Here is an 11,174-nt window from a genome sequence, read left to right on the forward strand (position 1 = left end):
TTCGTAAATTTTACGGACGCCATCACGAGTTGGTTGACCGTTATAGAATAACCGTTTCACAAATGATATCGGATATGTTCCTTACGTCGTAACTACAATCCCCTTCCCTTTCATGAATGTGACCTACCGAATTAGACTATTTACCGGATTTGATATCACATAAGCAACACGACGGGTGCCACATGTGGAGCAGGATCTGCTTACCCTTCCGGAGCACCTGAGATCACCCCTAGTTTTTTGGTGGGGTTCGTGTTGTTTATTCTTTAGTTTTCTATGTTGTGTCGTGTGTGCTCTTGTTTGTTTGTCCTTTTCATTTTTAGCCATGGCGTTGTCAGTTTGTTTTAGATTTATGAGTTTGACTGTCCCTCTTTCATAGTTTATTAAAGAAAACTCAGCCGCAGAAGATTGCGTAACAGGAGCATATTATACACAATATAGATCACTACATATTTCATTATACATACAGTATACATTTTCAAATTATACGTCTTCAGAAATAAATCTTTGTTTATTGCAATTTTAAATCAGACAAGCATCTTTGAAGTGTAAATAAAATTCCCCCCTTGATGAGCTATTTATATCAAAGAACCATTTTTGAATAAACTGGTCCTGGAGACGCTGCCTCACATTAGTTTCAATATAATTATAATGAACTTGCTCCGGAATATTATATATTTCACAAAAGCCACAGTCATATGCATTAAACACGGATTTTACATAGTTAAACCATTTGAAATTATAACCTTCATGCTCATGCATGTACCAAAGTAACTTGAACAGTTTACCCGATTTTTTTTATCGTTTGTTGCAAGCTTGTGCCAAAAACATACCATGTTTAACTTGATCTGCAGTTCAAGTAGAAATCTTCCAAGTTCTCCATACACCATAACTTTTGGCGTAGAGGATCGCACCCCCAAAATGCGCTTACAAAACTGTAGATGTAATTTTTCAGTATTATTTTTATTTTCAAACCCCTATATCTTGCATCATATCTTAGTGGTGGATATCAGAGTACTCAGTACTTGCTTCTCCCACGCATGTTATAAAACGTATTCAGGTAACGAGTGAAACTATTTTTCTTATTTAAGACTAATTATATAAAAGCCTCAACTTGCATCTTTCATATACATTTGAAAAAAAAGAGTTTTGAGGAGGCAGTAACCCTACACGATTATCTAATAAAAAGGCTTCTAGAGATCTTTATCAATACGTCTTCTTTCAATAATGTGACACGCTTCGTCAACTCTGGGTAAAATAAATTTCTGTTATTACTTATGTTTATCTGATACGATCTTGTTTTAATGATTCGAAGTCATTAATCTTTAACAGATACTCCTTCCGTCACAAGTTACTTCTATATTTGTAAATAGTTTATAAGTCAAAAACAAATTAAAAGCAAAACCATATCTGTCATCATTCGTTTTGTAATCAATATATTAGTCGCGGAAGACTAAGTGACATGAAAATGATAAAATCAAAAATATATTTGTAAAATGGAGAAAGGTCAGCGATTCTAGAATATTGAGTGCAGAATTTATATTAGTTTGATGTTTGGTTATCAGAAGCATTTTGTAGAAAAGCTGTATTACAACTTACAACTCCCGTTAGCGCCATGTGTCGCATAGGGCGCGAATGGTCTTCCATTTCGCGTTTCTGTAACTTTAAAGTTTTTTACAAGGATAGGTTGTTGGCCTAACGCTCAATCCCCAACCTGGAGAACCAGAGAATCTTTACTCAAGGTTTCTTTCCTATAGATCCATTGCCGACCAAGGCTGACGAGTCAAATCTACCCGGTATTTTATATCAGAGTTTTCTTCTCCTATATGAATTGCCTTTCAAGGCTGACGACTTTCATCTAGCCGGCTATTAACCCATAACTGGGGCAAGGTTGATGAGTGCTAGGGCGTATCCACACGCCGGTGGGCCTACACACTTCATCTCTAGGGTCCTTGCTACTCCGAGATCCTCTACAGTAAGGCCTAGGACACAAGGTCCTAGTTACCGTGTGCTGTCGCGGGGAGGCACTGTAGAAGTCTTGTTAGTGTAGAGGCTATGTACTGGCAGGAAAGACTTACGCACTCGGCTTTCTTTTCACCTATGAATATAAGCTATCCAGCGGCAGTTTAAGAGTCTATGACTCCCAACTGCACTAGGCGCATACACAAACCTGTGGCAACACACCACCAGCACAGAAAAGCTGTATTAAAAAGATAGAATTAATTTAATTTGTCAACAGATTTTTTTAAATCATTTTAACACTTCTTTCTAGTTTCTATGATGTCAGTGGGGGTATTGATTAAAACAAAATTATAATAAAACAGTAAGAATAAAAGCCCTATTGATTACAATGCTGCTTATTTTCAAGAGTACGTAAACATAGGATAACCCTAGAAACAACATGAAATATATTTGGTTGTAAAAAAGGGTTTTAAGTATTAATATAAATCACTCAAATAATTGAAAGATTAACTGAGTTTTTTAAGTATAAAAACCAAGACGAATAGACAAACGACAATCTACAAAACATTACACAGAAATCTGAAAATGATCATAAAAACTCCGCTAGACAGCCGACGTGAATTAATGTGCCCATTCAGAGTATTCTGATTGGATGTTATAGGTATTGATTTTGAATTTCGGCGAATGATGTCTCTACAAGAGATACTGAACCTGTCAAAAACAAAACGACTTCTGTCTGCGACTTTCTGACTTCAAACAACGTTGACATTTTTGCACTGACTGAGACATGGCTCGGCAGTTCAGTTGATAAACACATTATTTCAGAAATTACTCCAGACGGATACGATCTTCATCACGTTGCAAGGACCAGTCGGAAAGGGGGTGGTGTAGCTGTCATTTTCAACAAAAGCTTGGAAGTAAAACTTGTTTCCAGTAAACATTCTTTTTCACACTTTGAACTGTTAGAATGCAATGTTTCTTCAAAACATCACCGTTTTCGACTTTGTGTAATTTACCGCCCACCACCATCACGTATAAACAAGCTAAAGACGTCAACTTTCTTTGAGGAATGGTCCACATTTCTTGATCAACTTGTGATAATCCCAGAAGAAATTGTAATAACTGGCGACTTAAATTTCCACCTAGATGACAAGAACAACAGTGACGCTTGTAAATTCATCGAAACGTTGGAGGATCATGGACTTCAACAACATATAAATAGTCCAACTCACATCCATGGACACACTTTAGATGTCATCATTACAAGAGAAATCAGTTCGATTCTAAAGAATGCGCCGGTCGTACATCATCCGTATTTATGTGACAAGAAAGGCAATCCCGCTGGTGACCATATGGCACTGTTCGCTCAGCTAAGAATCTCAAGACCGTCGAAATATCGCCAAACAGTGACTTACCGCAAATATCGAGACATCAATCTGGACGACATCAAAAATGACTTTGTTGAATCGATTCCGTCTGTTGTAAATGTAACAGAACCTGTCGGTAACTTGGTTAGTCTTTACAATACGAATATGATATCGATTATTGACAAGCACGCACCGATAGTCTCAAAAGAAATAACACTTCGACCAAATACCGAGTGGCACACTGAAGAACTCCGCGACGCTAAAAGGAATTGTCGTAAAACTGAACGCCGCATGCGGAAAACAAATTTGACCGTTCATCAGCAGATACATCGGGATGCTTGTGTACATGCGAACAAACTCCTTATCCGATGTAAAAAAGAACACTATTCGACCCAAGTTGAAGAAGCTGAACACGATCAGAAACAACTCTTTCGCCTTAGTAAACGCATAATGGGAGAAAAGCAAGAAACAATTCTACCATCGCATAAAGATGAAAAAGACCTTGCTAACAAGTTCTGTCACTTTTTCATGAACAAGATTGAAACTATTCGGGCAAATTTAAGTGCATCTAATAAAAGCTCCATCACTATGTGCGAGATTATGAAATCAGACGAAAAGTTTAACGGTGAACGTTTATCATCATTCAAACCAACAACAATTACGGAACTCACGAAGATCATACAATCTGCACCATCAAAACACTGTGAACTAGATCCAATGCCTACCTATTTACTAAAATCTTGTTCAAATGAACTTCTTCCGGCAGTGCAAAACATTGTCAATTGCTCGTTTTCAGAATCACTGGTGCCATCTTCATTTAAGCAAGCTATCGTTCGACCATTGCTGAAAAAACCTAGTCTAGATCGTGAAGTGTTAAAAAACTACCGTCCAGTGTCAAACCTTCCGTTTTTGTCGAAGGTCTCGGAAAAAGTTGTTTCCTCTCGGCTTGATCACCACATACAATCGAATAATCTGCACGAAAATTTGCAATCTGCATACCGAGCTCGTCATTCTACAGAAACAGCTCTTCTACGTGTTCACCACGATATAGTTTCTGCACTGGACAAAAACAGTTGTGTTGTACTTCTGATGCTCGATCTTTCGGCCGCATTTGATGTTATTGACCACAAAATTTTACTAGAACGTCTGAACTATTCTTTCGGAGTCTCTGATAGCGCCTTATCGTGGATCGAGTCTTACTTGAAAGATAGAACTCAGCGAGTTGCCATTGGCACCAAACAATCTGACGATCTACGTCTTCAATATGGTGTGCCTCAAGGCTCTGTTCTAGGACCAAAGTTATACTGCATGTACTCGAAACCTGTTGGTGAAATATGCAGGCGACATAAAATGCTTTACCACTCGTATGCCGACGACACTCAGGCATATCAAGTGATTAAACCGGAAGGTGATTGGGACGATCTATCCGACCGTTTGAAAGCGTGTTTGTCAGAGATAAGCGATTGGATGACATCAAATATGCTGAAACTAAATCAGGACAAAACAGAGCTCATCGTCTTTGCTCCGAAACATCGAGTCAAACAGTTATCCAAGTATGAGCTACCCTTCGATGGCACTATTTTAAGTGATGCGAACTGCGTTAGGAATCTAGGAGTGTTCTTTGATAAGACCTTGAGTATGGAACAGCAGGTAACAGCCGTCTCAAAATCATGTTACCACCAGATTCGAACCATCGGAAACATTAGATCGTATATCACCGATAATGCGTCTAAGACACTAGTCTGCTCTCTTGTCACCTCCAGATTAGACTATGGGAACGCTTTGCTATATAATGTTAACTCTTCCACTATAGCAACACTACAACGCGTTCAAAACACGGCAGCTAGACTTATCACAAGAAAAAGGAAGTTTGACTCTATAACACCTGTTCTGATGCAGCTACATTGGCTCCCCGTGAAATACCGATCACATTTTAAACTTTTACTTTACGTTTTTAAGGCATTACACGATAAAGCACCTAAATATTTGAAAGAACTGATTGTACCATACGCTCCTAGAACACTAGGTCAGAAAATGAAGGACTCATAACGAATCCAAGAGATGTCCGCACTAAAACATACGGTGAAAGACGATTCGACCGAGCTGGAGCTCCATTGTGGAATGACCTACCAATTCATTTACGGAGAGAACAATCGCTTCCTCGTTTTAAAAAAGGTTTGAAGACACATATTTTTAGACTGGCGTACTGTGATGTGTAAGAAATGTGATAATTTATTATTATTCTAAAAAGTTTAAGTGATAGGATCTTTTTTATTTTTAACTTATTTAAATTTTTAGTTTTGACGATTTTATTGAATAGACAGTTTTATTTATCTTTTCATTGTGTTTTACTGGAATGTAAATACTTATAATTTTCATCATTATTCTTTTATTGACTGTTATATTTAATATGTTTTATGGTATTCATTGTGATATATATTTCCCCTGTCAATGCTCTTAATTTCCATCATTATTCTATTTAATTTCTGTTTTATTCTTATGTTCATATATATATAATTGCTATTATTGTATGCATTGTGATATATATTTTCCTTCAATTTTATATGTTAAGCGCTTAGAGTATTATGTTTATTAGATAGGCGCTATATAAAAGCTATGTAATAAATAAATAAATAAACCTACTATCTCAAAAAAGAGAGAAGCAGACAGCAGCAACCAAAAGAAATATTACATGCAATAAATTTAAATTAACAAGATATGTTCAACAAAATGATACTGATAATATTAAAAGTAAAATTGTGCTATTGCAAGTAAGCCCATTTTCGTCAATAACAACACTTCACCAGATACTTCACTTCACTACTTTATGTTACCATACGGCCTTTAAAAATGATCAAAACCCATACCGAATAGTCAGCTATTAAAAACCCCGAAATGGCAGTTCTAACAAGAAAACTAACGGCTTGATTTATAAACGATGATCAAATTTGATATACAATAACAAATGGCAACCACTGAATTACAGGCTCCTGACTTGGGACCGGCAAATAAAAAATGTGGCAATGTTAACATGTTAGCGGACGGCCAATCATCCCACTAACTTGGAACAGTTGTGTTACAATACAACATAAGAACACACTATAAAACTCAGTTGAAAAAGGCTAAACTAATCAGATATATATACACATAGAAATAAATCTGACAAAAGCACAGAGATGAGGTGGCAGGGTACTTGTACATCCCAACAACAAACATACCACAGTGGGTATGGTTGTCCTGCGAGAGAACGTTATGTGCTGGTGATTTGGTCCTGTCAGGTGCTGGTGGGTCCTGATTCTGTGCTGGTGGGTTTGTTTACATTGTATCAGAACGGCAATAAAACGACAGTTTTGTTGCTTAATTTTTCTCTGATGCGTCATAAGTACCATGCAAAGTATATTACAACAATATTATATTGCAAAAGTCGTGCAAGTTCGTTAAACGGAATTGTCCTGACGCTGTGCTGGTGATAAGAAAAACGGTCCTGGTTCTGTGCTCCTATGTCCTGGTTCTGTGCCTTTATATTTTAGTTAAAAGTGGCATATATTCAAGATCATTGATGCTGTACTGTTATTGACTAATTAACTGTTGTCTGCTTTCTTGAAATTGACATTGTTGTGAATCTGTTTACAGTAACTGTTATTATGAGAGAAAAAAATACCCCTATTTTATTTTTTTATTTTTTTTTATTAACTGTAATCTTATTTATTGGCCTGTTAGTGGAACCCTTCTTGCCCCCTTTTAAGATAAGAAAATATGTTTACGATTTTCGGGATTACGATCATTTTGCAAGATCACCAAAATACGTTGTAATTTATACAATACTTATATAAAGTAGATGATGTGGTATGTTTGTTGTCAATGGACTTTCCATAAGAAACCAAAGGAAGTATGTGTTAACAGCCATACGTCATCGTACGACCTTCAACAATAACCCATAAAATAAAAAATGTAAAAGGTTTTGCATAAAAATGGAGAGCAAAAATATAGAACAAAAGACTTTCTGAGCGTTTGAATCATATGTCTTTAGCAGCTTAAAACACATTTGTTTGTGAACAATTTATTGCTGACTATAAGAATGACAATAGTATTGCGGGTTTGTTTGTTTGTTTGTTGTTTTTTTTTTTTTTTTTTGGGGGGGGGGGATAAGTTAGAGCGAGGTTACAGTGAAAGTTTTAAGCTTGGAATAGTTTCCCGTAAGATTTAAAAGTTGTATTTTAAAAGAAAAATGCATCTTATAGCTATTAAGAACCACTTGCTGTATCTGTAAGATTTTTTCATCATAATTTTTTTGTCTGAACGGTTATAAGGTATTTTTTTCGAAAGTTCGATAGAACACTAAAAAAATCACTATTCAATGAAAGGGCAGACTAGAATATGTCAATTTCAAAAATTAAAATACCTCGTAGCTTCATACTACTAATTGAGTATAAAACAAGTATATAAGTTTAAAAAAGAAATTCTTAGATTAAACACCTACATTTAACTTTAAAAGGTCATAACAGTTTAAAACAATACAAATCTACACACACACAAAAACTGGCTTAATTTCAACTGGTTATCAACCCGAATCGCTATAAGATCATATATAAACTCACCTGTGTCGAGGGGTCGTGTGAGGTTCATGGCGTCCGCAATAACAAAAAGATATAATCTGAAATTACTTGACCAAATGTTACCAAATGATTTTTCAAGCGTGAATCTAGGAAAAACAATATTCATTATGACCACTGTCTGTTAAAATGTATTTGAGTTTTTAGTTACAGCCGATTCCATTGAGTATGTAGGCAGGGGTTATATCTTTGTTTAGCTTGCTTGTTAGCTAAACCGTGAAGTCATTGTTAGGTAAGGTATACTACCCTCCTTTCGAAGTAGCCTGGTCCTACAGACAGAAAGATGTGTCATTTGTCGGACTAGTCTACTCTTAAAGTAGGGTAGTTTACATAACCTAACAATGTCTTTTCTGTTCTGCAAGCAAGATAACCAAGGATATTCCCTTTGTCTACACACTCATTGAAATCGGCTTTAATATTGAAAAAGTTCAACCAATTAGGGCAAAACTTACCGCGTAAAGAAAAATCAAAAGGCCAATGTCTATCTACCTTGCACATTTCAGAAAATTCAGATCAGATAACGAAACTGGGTCCAGCAACATTTATAAGCAATTTAAGATTTTGACCCTCACAGTTTCCATTCACCACAAATATTCTCGTTACAACGAATCATTTTAAATACAAAAATACCAGTTGCAGCCTTTTGTTTATCTATTAATACATGTACACGGATAAAGCTATGAAAGGCAGCAGGGTCACCAGAGTGAGGAGTCTATGTCGTCTGAAATAAATGCTAGTAAGCATAGAAAGCGACAGATAATCATGACATTAAAAAAACTCTCTTCTTTTCGACTTTTTTCAAACAAGTTGACACATAAAATGAATTATATAGTATTGTGGAATTTTTAACTTCTGTTAAATTCATTGGTTACACCTTTTACTAGGATAACAATCCTGTCAAGTTTGAGCTGGGTAAAATATTTCAGAAAAGAAGATGGAAATGTGAAAGTTTCCGTGCGTCAGGTGCAAGAGCATACGAACAGCTAACATGCCTCGTCAGGTTAGAAGCTAAAAAGTCCACGAACATTTGATTTAAAACCTTTATTCGTTCCAACAAAGTTATTGAGATTTTGTTGAGGATTTAACCATCTACGACAACAAGAATTTTTTTTTTTAATTTACAGCTCTTCTATAAATATATGCAAAGCAAACCATTGATCAAATTGCTTGCTATGATTGTTTGGATGTTTGTAAACGACAGGTAATTAGTCTGTTTACTATATACTAGAATTTGTTTGGACAATAAACATTAACTTCAATTCCTGTCAGTTTGTGTTTGTCCAATCAAATCCCAGTATGTATTGAAACTCCGCCTACCTATTGTTTGAAAACATCGAAGCAAACATTGCAAGCAAGTCACTCAATCAAAGTTTTTTTTTGCATGCTTTTATAGAAGAGCTGTACTATATAATACAAAGAAGCGTTTAAGTCTTTCGCCAAAAAATACTATCAATTTCTTTTTGTCCTATGTAAACTTCCGTACCATTTCCTTCCATTCATGATCATTAAATTGAACTGTAAAATATTTCTTGGTACCTTCTTAATTCCTTTATAAGTCTTATGTAAACATAATAATGACAATAACTGTTGTGAGCACAAGATTCACTGCACACTTTTAAAGTTCTGCTTCATCAAACATTAAAATGTGAACTTAAGTTTTGAGACTTTTTTAATCGACACGATTGGGATTTTTGTATATGAGAACACGGTTTATCTATTAGTTGAAAATGCGGTTTTGAACTAGCTTTCAGTACCTGCGAGCATTCGTTGTTCAATAATGTGTGTCTTTGTGTTATTATTTTGTGTGATAAATTGTTGTGTTGGTACACCACTGTAACATTGAAGGAGGAAATGAGGAGGGTTGATTGGGTGGAAGTGGGGAGGGGTATGCGGAGCGCTAACAAACATGTCTATGCGGCATGGGCTTTGATCATTATTGAAGCATCAATGTAAGGGGCATTTAATATCTTAATAAAACTATTCTTATTTTAGATACTATATCTTGTTATCTGATATTCGACGAAAGATGTTGCCCTTTTATGTAATTATGTAATACAAGTTACGATCATTTGAAAACACATATTAAACAGCCAAATGGATGCACAAGAGCTAAAATAGGAGTCATAGATCCTATTGACAACAATTATCTGCCCAATTTGATTGATTTTTTAACATTTGTTTCAAATATGACCAACTTCTTATCCAAAATCACCAGCACCGTATCAGGACCCACCAGCACAGTATCAGGACATGAATAAATTGAGAAAATGCTAAATTTTAATAAATTGCAATGTTTTTTCACAAAATAGTTTTGTCGTGTGGATTGCGGTATAGAAAGCGGACTCTATGAGCATTTTTGTTTTATTTTTTCAGTTCTCGATTTTCTGAAAATGAGCATTTTTGTGTTACGCTTACTGAAACAGTTTAGAGGGTCAACTTTTTAATGGTTTACATATGAACCCATAAGAAACAAAATTGAAAAATCTCAACTGTTTTCTTCAATTTTTATGAGTGAAAACATCAAAAATCATCATTTTCGTCTTTGTTTACATTTTTTCATTGATCACCAGCACCCGTCAGGACCGAATCACCAGCACAGAACGTTCTCTCGCAGGACAACCATACCCACCGTGCATACATTAAGTATACAGATTTGAGAGTACACGCGGTTATTGACAGCTAGTTCAAAGCCACAAACAGCTAATAAATCATTCATCTTAGACTAATTTATCAATCAGTACACATCCAACTTTCAAAAAGTCAGAGAAAAACATGACCTTATGCAATGCCAAGATACAGGTATCGAAAAAAGTAAAATAACAAAAATACTGAAATCCGAGGAAATTTCAAAACAGAAAGTCCAAGAGCTCAAACACATCAAACGAATGGAAAACAACTGTCATATTTTCTTTTGTAGAGAATGGTGGATTGGATGTGGTTTTATAGCTAGCTAAATCTCTCACTTGTATGACATTCACATCAAATTTCATTATATTGACAACGACGCGGGAACAAAACAAAAAGACATAATAGGTAAAAAAAATTGAAATAAGAGTACAGCAGTCAACATTGTATTATAAGCTTAATCACTTTAAAAACAAACAAATATGTAACAAAGAAGCACAAAAGGCATATATCAAATTAAACAACCTCATTCATTGCATTTTTATTATACGATTTTATTTATCTATGTTAAATCCACCCATACAGGATTGAACCATTTTGAGTCCTTGGA

General features: G+C 35.4%; 1 protein-coding gene across 2 annotated transcripts in view; it reads left to right on the plus strand.

The window, feature by feature from the left end:
* Window positions 1–11,174, plus strand: part of LOC139513156 (receptor-type tyrosine-protein phosphatase F-like) — a 42,932-nt gene that overhangs the window by 16,340 nt on the left and 15,418 nt on the right. The window contains exon 2 of one of the 2 annotated variants that reach the window (XM_071301435.1): window positions 10,857–10,972. The exons of the other annotated variant lie outside the window; for it this stretch is intronic. The gene's annotated coding sequence lies outside the window, so the exon portion shown is untranslated. The remainder of the gene's footprint in view (window positions 1–10,856; window positions 10,973–11,174) is intronic. 2 annotated transcript variants of the gene reach the window in all.

This window comes from Mytilus edulis, chromosome 2 (assembly GCF_963676685.1).
Source record: "Mytilus edulis chromosome 2, xbMytEdul2.2, whole genome shotgun sequence".
Lineage (NCBI taxonomy): Eukaryota > Metazoa > Mollusca > Bivalvia > Mytilida > Mytilidae > Mytilus > Mytilus edulis.